At 31.1% G+C, this 16,247-nt stretch overlaps 1 long non-coding RNA gene across 1 annotated transcript; it reads right to left on the reverse strand.

Moving 5' to 3' along the window:
• Nucleotides 1–10,571: 10,571 nt before the first annotated feature.
• On the reverse strand, nucleotides 10,572–13,551 carry LOC107954593 (uncharacterized). Its single transcript, XR_001699613.2, has 4 exons — nucleotides 13,157–13,551; nucleotides 12,699–12,719; nucleotides 11,025–11,291; nucleotides 10,572–10,930 (listed from the first exon to the last, which is right to left on the reverse strand). It is a non-coding gene; the product is annotated as an uncharacterized lncRNA (long non-coding RNA).
• Nucleotides 13,552–16,247: the final 2,696 nt, after the last annotated feature.

Here is a 16,247-nt window from a genome sequence, read left to right on the forward strand (position 1 = left end):
AAAATCTCAAAAAACATCTTGTTTAGCAATGCTTTTATCTCATAAGTGCTTCTTAAAAGTAATGCTCAAATAGCCCTTATTCACTTGTGACGGTCATAGTGTGGCATACTTAAATCTTGAGTGTATGGCAGATTATGTATGCATGACTCATATACTTTGATGTAAGTAAAAGTTTGAGTTCGAATAGATAAGGAACTGAAAGCTGGTGCGTTGGGTGTACGACTTTTGTAGTATGTAACGTCATTCACAATAGTGAAATTCATAGCCTAAAACATGGGTAAATGATATCTTCTCATTGGTATTGCATGGTTGATGAGAAGTAAACATGGCCATGGGTCATCTGTCTTTATGATGGATGACTTGATCATTATCTGATAGTGATTGACTTTTCATGGAGACAGATGTAATGGTTACCATGAGATAAAATAAGATCATATTGACTTTTCATAATGGCATTTCGTTAGGGAGAGCTCAATCATTATACTATAGTGGAATGACTTCGTGACTAAATGAGTTTATAATTAATAGGAAAAAAGCCAGAACTTAATTATAAATTATTTGAGCCCTAATTTAATATGTCCAATCGGTCACTTTGTTAGCTCGTTGAAATAAAAAATGAATTGTGTGTTTGTATCAAAATGAACAAAATGAATAGAAATAGATAAATGAGAAACATTCAAGAATAATTATGGTTTTCTCCAAAATAGAGAAATGAAATCATTTGGAAATGAATGTAGGTTTCTTAAAATAGAAATGGAAATATAAATAGAATTGTACATAGATTATTTAGAAATGATCGGAAGAACGAGTTTATGTTTTTGACCTATCTCAAAGCCTGAAAGTGAAAATAAATCATTTGATCATAATGAACATGTTGAGTGGTGAAATATTAAGCATATTTTCTCGGAAATATTATCAGGGGTAAAATTTTCATAATTTTTACCGGGGATAAAATTTGGATGAGAAAATTATTTAATATAAATATATTGAAGTTTATTGTGGGAAATAGAAAAACAGAATCAGGTTGGATCAAATAACAAAGTATTGGGTCAAAAAGTCCGAAAAGTACTCATAATTGGACCAGATATGAGAGAGACCCAAAATCCCCTCATTTAACATGAAAGGGCTGACAACCTAGTAGGAATACTAAGGTGTGCCGTCGACCATACTTCCACTCTAAGTAGGAAGTTATTTTTCTATTTTAAATAAACCACTACAACTCAACAAGGGTTTTACTTTCTCTTCCTATAAATAGATGACACCGATAGAGCTATTAACACAACTCTGAGAGATTGTTACTATGCTGAAAAATAGAGAGAATTTATTCTCAACTATTAAATATAATTTTCTAGAATAACAATTCTACCGGTTTCTATTAAAAAGAGAGAATTTTTGTTTTCACCCCCAAAAAGAAAAGAAAAATTTTTCTAGTTATGTTTTTTGATTCAATTGGTTCGAGCCCACACTCAAAGCAGTTCGTGGCATGAAAATAGCAGAGAAGATCATTTGTTTGAAAGCCAGAAAACATCAGTGATCCACTTATCTGAAAACACAGATACGATTTTAGTATAAGATTTATTGCTATAAATATCAAAAATTTTGTAACACCCTTTACTTGGTCTGGGTGTCGAACTCGAGTAATAGAATGTCACAAACAAATACAAACCATTTTGGTGATTTTAAATGATAATTTTGAGTTTGAATCTAATAACTCAAACCAATAACTCAAAACTATCCAAATGTTCATATTCAAATATACCAATATGCTTCCAATGACACCTCAAAATGTCAAGCCGAACATGTATGCATTCAACCATTCAACCATTTCACATTTAATTTCATGTTAGCCTTATAACCTAGGTACTAGAAATCTCTTTAAAAATTTGGCACCAAAAGCAAAAAGAGGGAAAACATTACACAAAACTGAAATGAAGGGTATACCAAAATGAACAGTATCCCCTCTGGCCGAATTTCCTGAGTGTCAAAGTCCACTTTCGGCACACCTCTCCTCTCCCTTCACTTCCCTTAATTTTCTCCTAAAATCTCTCCCCTTATCCCTCCTTGAATTATTCCACCGATTTCTCCTCAACTCCCCCAACAACTCCATTCAAATTCAATTCAAACTCCCTTTGGCTATGTTTCAGTCCAACTCTACTACCTACACAGCTCAAGCAGCAAAATAAATGCTCCATTGTGCAACCTAGAACTTGAACCTCAGACCTCACAATTACACAACACGCCACCTTGCAACTAGACCACAAGCTATTTTTGTGTCTTATTTTAACCACAATAATTTAAGAACCTACTATTTAGATCCAAGGATTTTATTCACTTAAATAAAAATTTTGCATAAGTCAAGGCTTGAACCCCTGACTTCTCAAACACTTCCAAGCACTCCTAAATCACTTAATAACTGAAGCAGACATTCATTTATGTCACTTCCTTGCACAATTAAATATTTATGTGCAGTCTCCTAATTGTTCCCTTATTTAAAACCTATTTCTTCTAGGCCTAAAATTCAGGCTGTTATAGCCTATATATATATTCACTTTAGTGCTCCTGTTTACACTATGGTGTCCCTATTTGCACTTTGGTGCCCTTGGTTGTACTTTGGTGCCTTTACTAGACCACGATACTCTCTGGTGTGGTATAAGTATCTGAGTATCGAATTACTTTTTCTATAGTTCATCGAGCTAATTTGAACTTGAGTATAGTTGATAAATGATATAATGATACTTGTTGAATCTATGTGAATGGATTGGATTGAATAACCTGATATCCTGTCAAATGTTGAATTACTCTGTGATTTGATATTTCGACGAACTCTTCTGTTACTTGTGAACTGTTATGTTAGGCTTATAACATTATATAATTTGTTTTAATTGCATACTTTTGATTCGATGTAAGTACATAGATTTTAAGTTGTGGAGTTACTAAGCTTACGTAAAGCTTACTCTATTATGTTTCCTACTTTCTTGTAGTTGGAATTTTGCGAAACAAGTTTATCAAATTATCTCAAGAGCTTAGAATATCAAGCTTCAACCTTGGTAGACCTTTTTTTTGTTTTAAAACTCTGTGATGTGGCATGTATATAGGCTTGGTTGTGAATGTGTGTTTGTGTTTAAATGGTGTATTTGGGAAGTTATTGTAATGGTTTATATGTAATGTTGACTTTAAAGGTTTATATGGTTGCTTTGATGGCATGAATGGTATATATGTCTAGATGATGTATTCCTAGTTTTGGGAATCAAGAATTAGTTTGATTATAGGTGATGCTTGAATTAAATGTTAAGGCATGCATGGTAAATAAATTTTTCTAGGTTTGAGATCTATGTGGTCAAGATTGTTAGGTGTTAAGGTGATTTTTGGCATGATTAAGGTGAGAATTGGAATGCTTAATATGAAAAAAACGTGCAATCATATTGTAGGCTTATATGCATGATTGAATTTTATGAATGGAGCATTATGGTATTAAATTTAGTTGAATGTTTTGGCAATATTTATAACTTGTTTTTGGTGGTGCCAAAATGACATATTGTTTAGGCAATATTAGGATGTTATGTGGCATGTCTTGACTTGGTTTTGAAGTATTTTGAACAAGGTTTCAAGTTGTCAATATGTATTTGGAAGTTATCTTAATGTTTGGCTTGATTCAATTACCAAAAATGGCAAATTGTTGTGTGACATGGTTAGCCACAGGACTGTGTGCCACTGGGAATTAGGTTGCATGTAGAAAACACAATTTTAATTTGTGACACGGTCAAAGTTAGTTACATGACCCATTCACATGGCTGTGTGACTTTTGTTGGATTTTTACACTTTGACCCACATAGCCTCAGTGAGTTACATGATCTAGATACATGGCTGTGTGACTTAATGCTACACGGTTTCAACTTGTCACACGACTTGACTACATGGCCATGTGACCCTTATTTTGCATTTTTGTCCTTCTTTTGTGTAAAGTTTTAAATCAATCCTTATTTGATTCCGAATTAATTTTAGAGATTTCGTAAGCTCAATTTAATCCTAGTCTTCTTTGAAATGCATGAGTTATATGATGTGTAAGAATTAATGATTATTTTAAAGAAATTTTGATCTATAAGCACTAGTTTCTATTCTATTAATTGCTATAGCATCCTATAATCTAATTCTGATGATGGGGACGGGTGAGGGGTGTTACATATTTAGACATTATAAACAACTCAAACATATCAATTCATAATGTTTCACATAAACTATCACAAAATCATATTTAATCAAAAATCCATAAGATTATACCAAGTATTCATAATTCATTTCAATCACATTTCTATCATCAATGTATAAAGATGTATCATTTACAATTAAGTCCTTTCAATGACATGTCAAATTGATGACCAAGTTCATTTCATCGCATTTTCAAGTTTCTAATTTCATTTATATCATTTCACTTGATAGAAAAATCTTAGATGAGACCTCCGTATGCTGAATTCGACCCTAGTCCTGAGGGTTATTTGTAAAGAGTAAACTTGGGGGTGAGCTTAAAAGGCTCAGTGTGAGTCTAAGCAAAAATAAGCATACAATCAGTCAATGAGGCACATAATTAATATCCAGTTTATACAATTTATCATGGCATATCAACATATGTATATGGCATGCTTAATGATATAGTGCAATAGTCCGCCACAGCTCGATGTGGTTAAACCACCAATAACAATATGCAGTTAAAATTTCCAGTAATATACAGACAAGTCACTAGTACTCCACAATACTCCGGGGCGCAGATATACTACTAAAAATGATTTTATGGATAAACCACCAGTAGCCCATAGAATTCCTCTGTCACCCAATCAATACCCGAACCCATGCAATGCAATATGACATATCAATCATGTAGCATATCATGCTAATCAGTAACGGTAACAATATCATTGACATACTTAACATGCTTTCAGTTTAACAATTTCAGTGGCATGCTTTGCATGCATCCAATAAACACAGTGATATACAGTGGCATGCTTTAAACATGTATTCAATAATAAATACCATGTCATACCATACAGAGAGCATACAATCATTGGTTTCCATGCATATTCACCTAATCAAAATAGAGCCTTTAAAGATTCGACCTTAACCGTTAATACTTACCTTAACCGACAACTGTTAATCCCACTCATGAACTTTTGGCCATGCATAAATGAACATGTATAATTTTTTAACATGCACAAAACATTATTTTTAGTAGACAATAAAACACCCAATGGTAAGACTCATACTTGATTACGCTAATCTAAACACTATCACTTCTGTAACTCCTACACTTGCGATCTTAATTAGCTCAAACCCAGATCTGTACCGAACAAAGGTTGAATCTTAAAAAAATATCCCCTTAAAACCAATATAAGGTTCGGCCTATAACACCCTATACCTAGTCCAATCGCCGAACTTGAGCTATAAGGTATTATGACAGTTAACTATTAATAACAGTCACAAGTTCAAGAAAAATAATCAATCAATCCATAAAGCATTATTAATACAAATATCCAATGATTTTAAATCAAAACCGAGTCTTAATCGAGCTTACTAAGCTCTTAAACAAACCAAAAACAAATCAGGACTAATTTGAAACATTTTTGAAAAGATAAGTAAAAAATGAAAACAAGGGTCACACGGCAGTGTGGTGCAATCACATAGTCGTGTCCCCAAGGCGTGTAACAGAGTGATCCTATATATACTAGGGTCACATGATCGTGTCACCAGGCCGTGTAACAGATTGTGGCCGTGTGGATCAACCTATACCTAAATTCAACAGCCCACATGGTCGTGCATTGCACCCGTGTATGGTTCACGACTGTGTGGTAGACCGTGTCACAAACTGTGTGCACCTAAACATGCGTTCTAAACCAAGCAACCACACCTAGGTTCACTTATGCTACAAGCCATGCCATTAACCATTTATCAACCTGTTCAAAAACCTCATAAATATGCGAAAACACAAAATGAAAAATACAACCTAAATGTCTAACCAATATTCCATCATTGGCACCACAATTCAAATATATTCATTAATCATTCAAGCATAAACACACTTAACATTTCATAACAATTCAATCATCAAATCAACATCATTTTTCCATGGCCACATTCATTAAACAAATTTCACCAATTAACCAAATACATAAGAAACAATCCAAATTAAGTAAATAGATACCAAGAGAGTTAACGGATAGTGTTATCTCCAAAGACAATCCAATCGACAACTTGAACCCGACAATCTACAACGAAGAAAATGAGACAAGGTAAGCTTGCTTAAAGCTTAGTAAGTTTGTATAATTAAACATGTCATACATGTCATTTAAAAGCATAATAATTGAAACTAACATACAACCTAATAATCCTTGGCATGTTTATGTTCCCTACCATACCCAAATGGTTAGTCATGAGCATATAGCATCATCAAAAGATGTAGATATCAAAATGCACATACCATTCACATTCAATCCATGAATAACATATCATACCATAAGATACATTTCCATTCAATTCATTAATTGTTTTGCCCGAAGAAATATAGAAAATTAACTTTAAATACATGAGATAATTTTGCTCACATAAGCTAACAATCTAGACATTAAGCATTACTCGATGTTTGTTCACACAAGCTATTGAGAATTTGCAGCAAATGTTAGATTCTAGCCATCAGTATGGATATCCATTATCGGTACATAGTACCTGATATTATAACGCAGACACATAGTGTCTAATAACTTTAATCATCGGCACATAGTGCCTGATAAACCCTAATGACATGTCATATGTATCTTAATCATTCACTAAGCTCACACGGGCTTTAAATCATATCCCATATTCTTTCCATCTTTACAAAATTATATCATGTTTAACTTGATCATATATATATTTCATATAATTATACAATTCAATTCATACATATACATTTGCCTTACTTTACAAATCAATCCTTCATTTCTATTTTCATTATTTACCTCAATACACCATGTAAAATATATATACACATATGTAATTTGAATTCAAACAATTAGTAACGAAAATAAACCTAATACAAACTAATGTAACACCCCTTACCCATTTCCATCACCAGATTAGGGTTAGAAAATGTTACAACACATAACAAAACGAAATCATGCTATATCAATTCATATTTCTCAGAACGATATTCATTTATTAATTATTTAATCAAAAACATGTTATTTATATATTATCGGAGTTAAATCGAGCTTTAAACCAGTTATAAATTAGATTTGAGCTTGAATAAGGATCAATTTATAACTTTTAAAACTCTAGATAAAGTATTGATACTGAATAAAGAAGCATCGATATTTTCTAACAAGTATCGATAGAGAAAACATTATTGATACCATTTTGGAATTTTGCTAGGTATCGATATCATTTATCAAGTTATCAATAAAAGTTATAAAGTATCGAAACTAAATTAAAAATCAGTACCAAATCTGCATTTTGCCAATTCTAAAACTGTTTATTTGGTAAAGTATCGATATTCTTAGTTCTAGGTATCGATACTGTTTCCCAGATAATGAAAGACTATAAGTTTAAAAGTTCATTTCATGCCCAAACCTATATCTTAGTTCAATACACAATCATCTATAAACTAAACAAACTTGAACATGGTACATTTCAATCTAGAAGCGCCTAACCAATGTGCCATAAGACACCTCAATCACATTGAACTTAACTATACAAACCATTAATCTAAGTTTGCATATATCCACCAATGTGCACTTAACCTAAAAGGTTAACCAAACCACATCTTTTATCAATTAGGGCATGCCTAATTCATTTCCAAATAAAACTTAAATCAAACTTAAATATGCCATTGTTTGATACCTAACAAAACCTACCATATCCATGTACATCAGTGTACCACAATTGCATAGATCAAAATCATCAACTAGCAAACATTGCATTCAAAATTCAACCATTACCTAATTTAGATCAATATGCCAGTTCCAACATGCCTTCATCACATCCACCAATATGCATATAATGATAACCATTATCTTAACACATTACATACCAACCTTTAAACACATTACAATTCTAACTTAGGACTTCCAATCCATCAACCTAAAATACCCTATATACATGCCATAAGGCCGAAATAACGAATCAAAATTTACCAAGACAGAAGCTTGATAGTGTGAGCCTTGAAGTTGATCGTTTGCCTAGTTTTGCAAAAAGTTAACTACAGAAACAAAGAAATAAGCAGAGTAAGCTTATTTAGCTTAGTAAGTTCATGGTTAAATCTAAACTGACTTACCTCATTCAAGCAATTGAAACTAAAAAACTTAGATTTAAAGTAACTTAACATTCAATTTACAGAATGGTGAGAATTGCATAGGATTAAATTATCATATAACTCATATTCATCATGAATTCATTCACGATAATTTATTTACTCATTCCAACAAGATCATTCATAAATGTATAATCAAAGTCATTCATATATATTCACTTAGGTTCATAAATATTTTTGGTAAACAATCACATATCTTAACAAGTCATTTGAGAATCATACACAAGTTTTGCAAGCCCGATGAACTATAGTAACATAACTCGGATACTCGGGTAACTACACCACACCTGAGAGCATCAAAATGCTATACGAAGACACCGTAGTGTAAACAGAGGCCCGATTGTGCAATCAAAGGCACCGTATTGCAAATAGAGACACCAAAGTTGAAACAAAGGGACCGAAGTGCAAACATAGGCATTGAAGTGCAATCCTTTACAAGTGCACATTCTAATCCTATTGGCATGCCAATCGTATCCTAATCGTTTACTACATTCAAACAGACTTTTTAAACATAATTCATATCACTTATAAATTAGAACATTCCCACTTTATCCATAGACATATTATAATTAAATCATGTCCATTCAGAAATACTATGCATCATTGATAGAGGATTGGAGCAGAGGAAGCAGATCAAGATCGAATTCAAGTTGTTTGACTCGAAAAAAAAAAGATTTGGATGTGACCTGAAAAAAGAAATAAATAAATTTAGAAATAAAGAAAGCAAAAACAATAAATAAGAAATTTAAAAACTAAGAATAAATATTCAAAATAATAAATAAATAGACAAAATTTAAAAGTGGGAGATGGAACCAGTAAACCGATGGAAATGATGGATAGAAGGATAAATCTTCAATTGAAACCTTTGAGATATAAATCCCAACAAACTCAATTAATGGCTTTAATCAACCCTCCAAAAAATAATCCTTGGCAAATTAAATGGTGAAGAATGACTTCCCACGACTCCTGGAAAAAATTCGAGAAGAAAACTACTTCTAAAAATCATAAGAAAAAAATCTTGCACAAAGAAACAAACTCCTAGATAGACCTATCTCGGCCCGAAGGCCCACCCAAAAAGCGGGAGAGTTTGGATAAAAATATAAACCCGAAAAATGAGCTTGGGTAAAAAATAAGGGCACGTTTGGTTCGTTGTAATGAAATAGAGGCGTAATAGGTAATTCAATTGTTTGGTTGAATGGAATGGAATAGAGGCGTAATGGTATTCTTATGTTTGGTTGAATGGAATAGAGGTGTAATAGCATAAGGAAAAAAACTAAAATGACTAGAATACCCTTAGCATAATTTTTTTTAGGTAGATGATTATTGTTATTGTTATTAAATTTTAATAAGATTATTAATATAAATAATAAATAATTTAATCATATTTAATAAAAATTATTATTAAATATAATTTAATAAAAATATATAATTTAATAAAATTCTTAATATTAAATATTCTTATATGAATTTACTAAAATCATAATATATAATACTATAAAATATAATTTAAAATAATTATTATTAAATATAATTTAATAAAAATATATAATTTAATCTAAAGTTTGAATGTGTATTTACCTAGCAAAAATCAACGAACTCTCGTGTAACTATAACCTAATAATATATTATGTATAATTAATATTTCGTGACTAATTAATCACATAGAGATAAATATAGTAATGAAGAATTTATAGTATACGATTAAAATGCTAATAATTTATAGTATACAATTAAAATATTATAAATAAAATAATAGTAAATGATATATAAGATAAATTAACATATAAATAATTCATATATTTAGAAGGAATAAAGATAAATTTAGTGTTTATATTTTTGTAAATTCATATGTATTTTATATATCTTTATTATTTTGTGTTTTTTTTGTTTTTCCTTGAGATTTTCTGTTTATTTTGTATTTTATTTTTGGGAATTTTATATTTTTTATTTATTTTTAATAATTTTTAGATTTTGAAAAAATTTACTGTATTTTTTATTTTTCACCTACTTTCTGAATAGAAGAAACCACATGGAACAACAAAACAAATTCTTTAAAAATAGTTTATTCTTTTTTTATGTATATTTGTTCTTGGTGGCTAAATTCTATTCCAACTGTTCACATGTTTTTTCATGCCTCACTCAGTTCCTTAGTACAACAGCAATACGTAGGACAGATGCATTTAGAAGCAAATTTATACTAAAAGTAGAATTTGGATGCTATAGAATAGATGCCAAAAGATTTACAATTGTAGGTTTTTCACTTCACTTGAATCTAAAAACACAAGCAATCAAGATTTTGAACTTTGCAGAAAAGCTCACCAATCTCACAAATAATTTACAAAGTAATGGAACTGGCATAAAACACACACGTACACACACATCTTGACAAGAAACCAAAACATTTTTGAGATATTTACAAGGGGTTAAAAAGAAAAAACTGTAGTAGTAATTCATTGGTTACATGTTGTCGTCCGTATTTGCGGTCCGGAACGGCCAACAAATCGAGCAAATCTTGAACCAAAAACCTTTCTCCTTCTTTGGTGGTGCTGCCTTGGTATCCCTTTTGGCAACGAGATCAGCCATGAACTCAACAACAGCCTAATGTAGAAAAAAGTAGAATGGGTTAGTAGCTCATAAGAAATCAAACAGGAAAGGTCCCAGCAAGTTAAATTTGTAGCCAGATTAGCATTACCTGAGCACCCAATTTGATTACTTCTCTTGGTGGAACTTCCAAGGGAGTCTCATCAGCTCAGAAAACTCTCAATTTCAACAATAATCTGAAACAATTGGGTAAAACTCTAATCTAGTTGTCACTTATGTTCAACTCTTCAAGCATCTCAAGGTTTCGAATTGATCTTGGTAAGGCTCTTAAATCTGCAAAGTTCTTCCCCACATTCAATTGATCTCAAGGTTTCCCCACATCTCAAGGTTCAAGACTCCCTCTTACTTCACAATGTACCTATTAAAAATTATTGTAACCTACTTAAGTTCCATGTAGAAAAGGAAAAGCACAAGAATAAACTAGAATTAAAGCTGGATGACAGAACATTTGCTTCTGATAGAAATATTGACAACATCAAAACAGAACACATTCAAATTTATGGATTTTCTTATCCCAAAAGTTATAGTTTCAGATTAATATATCAAACCTAGCAGTACATCTCTCAAATCATATATTAATATTCAATATAAGAACTAAATTCACAACTTACACAGAACTAATAACAAAATTTTAACCTACAAACAATGATTTCATGCTCAATTCACGGCTCCAAAATATGAACAATTCTTAAATGAATACAACTGTAAAACAAATGGCCTTGGTTACAACATTTTGGTCTTCCCCAAAAATTTCAAGAACCCTACCTATATATGGTTTTCTAACACAGCTAAACTCCAAAAATTATATACTAAATAAAGACAGGATGCTATCACATTACATGATTACATAATTATGATAAAAAGAAAAAGTCAGCCCACAAGTTGATCATTGCTCTCCCTTCCAAATATTCACTACCCTCTGTCCCTCTTCTTCATTTTATAATACTGTATTTTTTTATTTTTTTTATTATTAGCTACTACTCATTCCCATTCCAAAATTTCAATTTCATCCTTTATAATTTTTTTGTAGGTTTTAATTAATTATTTTAAAAATTAATCAGAATTTTCAAAAAAAAAAATTTGGGGTTAAATAAAAGCGTTGCAACAGTTGTATATATTTCCAAAGGGGTTCTAATTCTACATAGCTTCATACATACTTTTTTCCTTTCTCCACCCTTTTAGCAATTACAAAGAAGTACAAGTCTTTCAAAAGAATAAAATACAAAGTTAGAACTTACATATTAATAACTCCAAACAACATTTAAATTATCATTCTCCACAACAAGAATGCCATAATAAGGCTTCAAGATACCTTTTACATCTTTTTTGAAATTTGGTTTCTACTGAATTTCAAATCCTCTCTTTTAGCTTTATGTCTAAATTTTATCCTAGATTCATCAAATTAAGAAATTAGATTTAAGATCCACAGACTCTAAAATGGTATACAGTAAAACCAATATTTTCAAGTTCATTGGAATTGATTTTGTTCAAACACATTACATGCTTAAGACTAACTGCAGGCAAATTAATATCCAATACCTTCATGCCTACATACATACATGCATACATAAAAGTAGTGAACGGCTAAAATTCCATATCCATTAATAACCTATTTCCCTGCAATCACTGATTATCTACCTGGCCAATAGAACTTCAAAAACATTGACAATATATAGATATACTGATAAAACGACGAATAAGCTACACATTATAGGTATAAAAGATCACAAAATAATACATGAGAAAAAAAAGTGAAGTCTCTAACCTGAGAAGCTTTGACCAGAACCTGAAATGGGAAGAAAAGAAAGGATTGGTACAATGTTGAAACAAAGATCAAATGCTTGAATCCTCAAATTTATAGGAATGGGCTTATGAGATTTAAAGAAAACATGTTATAAAATGCTCTACATTTTACTTTTCTAAAATCGTTTTGAAATTATTTTTTATTCCATTAAGGAAAAATTAACATAAATGAAATGGAAAATTACCAGATTACTGTTTTCTCTTCTTTTTTTTCTTTTTTTCTCCTTGTACAGTTGTTTATCTCGCATGGGTTGCTGTTTTTTTTCTCTTTTCTGGGTTGTTTTTTTTTTCTTTTATGGGTTGTTGTTTCTGGTGAAGTTTTTATACTGAAGAGATGTTTTTGTGTTGCTGTGGGTTAGGATTTGAAAGATGATAAAAATAAATTAACAAACAAACAAAACCCTAAACATAAGAACTTACACGGCGATGCAGCAGAGGACTGTCGATGGCGATGTAGAAGAGGACTTTCGATGGCAATGCGACAGAGGACTTTCGATGACTATGCGGCAGAGGACTGTCGATGGTGATGCAACAGAGGACTGTCGATGGCAATGCAGTAGACGTTCAGAGAAATCTAAGGGATTTGCGGATTTTGATTTGAGGAAAAAAACTATGGGATTTGGGGAAATTTTTAGGGGAAAAAATAAGGGGTTTTGGGAAACTGATTTGGGGATAAAAAATAAGGGGAGCGGGTGGAGGTGATTTCTACGATTAGCTTCTGTTGATGTTGGGAGGGAGAGGGTGGAGGTCGATTAGCTAATAGTTACTTTTGGCAGGAAATACAAATCGGCCCTTAAGCAGAGAATTTTGGGAATACCTCAGTAATGTAATAGGCCCGTAATACCCTATTACACCGAACCAAGCACACGATTGGGAGGGGCTCACGTAATAGGGTTGTAATGGCTATGCCATTACACCCAACCAAACATGGTGTAAGGCTCGCTTAGTTGAGCCTTGGGTAAGCCTTTTAAAAAAAATTGCTTTTTTATTACTATTTTCTTATTTTTTTAATTATTTTGTTCCTATTTTCTTGTTGTCTTTTCATTATTTTGATACTATTTCACAATTATGTTCCTATTATTTTGTTGTTATTATTTGGATATTGTATATCTTTTGTTTGATTTTTAATTTTGTTACCTATCTTAGTGTTATTTAAGTATACGTATTTTTTAAATTTATTTTCATTTTGTTGGGAAACATTTATTTGAATGTTTTTAGTATTTTTATGTGTTATATATTTTTAAAATAATATAAAAAAATAATACGGGTGGGTTAGGCCGAGCTCAGGTTTTAGTATTTTTATCCGGGCCGGGCTTGGACAAAATTTTTGACCCATTTTTCGGCCTAGGCCTGGGCCTAGCACACGGGTCTAAAATTTTGGTTGGGCCCAGCTCGAACCCGGCCCATGGACACCTCTACTCTCAGAGTTGAAAACTTTATTAATGAAAAATAACCGTCTGCTTAATGAACAGTGAAGAAGCCTTTATATTGGTTAGCTAAGTACATCCAAATAAAACTTTAAAGTATACTGAAACTCTAATTAATCTAAACAAGAAGTAGTTTTAAACTAAACTTTCTTGTTTGATTAAGAAACATAAAACTCCTAAACAACTTAAAATACTTAAAGAATATCTAAAATTCAGAATAAATAAATAATAAAACAATAAAACCTAATAAATACAACATTGGACTCATATATAATAAAAATTAAGCATAAAAATCGAACCCAATATGATTTAAACCTGAATTAAAAGCCCGAAACTCGTAATTTCCATAATAATCCCATCCAAAAATTCTGCTCATGCAGTTTTCACTAAAACGGTCAGAACTTGAGCTCTTGAACTTAAAGTTGAGATATTCAAAGTGCGTTTCGAAGGTAAAAGATAGATATTCGAACTCTATGCAGACATCTAAACCCAGAAATATATGGATCCCATTCGAAGAGTTGCCGCAAATCGATTGATTTCCCAAACTTGAAAACTGGCAGCTTTAGTGAATGGAATTTAATAAATTTCACCCTATCCGTGCATATATCAATCATATTTCACAAGTATTTAAAAATTCTCAATTTAGACCTTTTTTACCTTAGCTATCATTTATAGTCTGTCAATGTCAATTCATAAAATCACCAACATATGTATATATATAAACATAATTTAAAAAAAACCAAAACATATGAATTCATTGCAATACACTATGAACTTACCTATTATATTCGGCTAAAGAGTTGATTCGTAAGGACTATTCTATAATTTTCCCTTTTCCCCGATTTTCCTCCGTACGGTTCAATTCTTGATCTAATAAAAATTAAATTCAACTCATCAAATTCAAATTCAAATACATTATCATATTCATTTTTATGCATATGACTTATAAAATTTTATTTTACAAAATTTCCCTAAACTATTACACTTTGTTCAATTTAGTCCCTATAACCAAAGCTATTTAAATTTTCACATTTAACCCCTAATACTCATAACCAATTCTAACATCATCTTGAATCAACCTTCAAACACTTGGAATTTTACAAAATTTACAAATTAAATTTTACATATTTTTATATTAGTCCCTAAACTCAAAACTAACAAAAATTATTTTACAAAACAGTCCTAATTTACAACCAAGTTTTAAAAACCATCATTTAAAACCAAGAACATCTAAAAACCATCAATGAAATGTTTCAAAACCCATAACATTTTTACGAAATAATCTCTGGATTAGATAGATGAAGTTACAATGATCTCAAAAACATAAAAATTACTAAAAACGAACTTAAAGAGTACTCACATGAAAGGGTCGATTGAGCTTGGATGAAATAGCTATGGCTTCTTTCTTTCTTTTGTAGTTTCAGGTAGAAGAAAGCAAAACATGAGGATGATGATTTTTGTTTTTTGTTTTTATTTTTATTAATTTTACTTTTCTATTTTAATAAAAACATAACATTATAAATCACTAAATAAACCATGGACTTACGGTCCATATCAATATAATATGGCATAATTTCAATATAAAACCTCCCACATTTACTAATTAAGCCATTTAACCAATAAAATTCAATAGCGATCAAGTTTTACATCTTTTACTATTTAATCTTTTTTCTTTAATTAACTATTCAATAGCTAAAATTACTAGACTAGAACTCAATTGAACTCTATAATAAAATTGAAAATATTATAAAATAATATTTACTGACTCAATTATCAGAAATTGGGGTTTCAAAACCACTATGATGTTACAACTTACCTAAACGAAACAGCAATAGACACCACATCGAGCACTACTCGACGACTTTTTCTTTCCCGTGGCTATCGATCGGTCGGTCCATTTCTTGATCTATGTAACAACCTAAACCTGGCCTAGACGTTATGGTCAAACCTAAAGAAGTTACATTAACTTGTATGAAAAACTAATTTAAAATCTAGCGTAGAAATCGTGTGATCTGATATCTTAATTTAGCTAAGCTTGTATGAGTTTTAGGAAAATCTCAAGTTTGAAAACACATATTCTACAA

The sequence above is a fragment of the Gossypium hirsutum genome, chromosome D07, assembly GCF_007990345.1.
Source record: "Gossypium hirsutum isolate 1008001.06 chromosome D07, Gossypium_hirsutum_v2.1, whole genome shotgun sequence".
In the NCBI taxonomy this organism is placed as follows: Eukaryota; Viridiplantae; Streptophyta; class Magnoliopsida; order Malvales; family Malvaceae; genus Gossypium; species Gossypium hirsutum.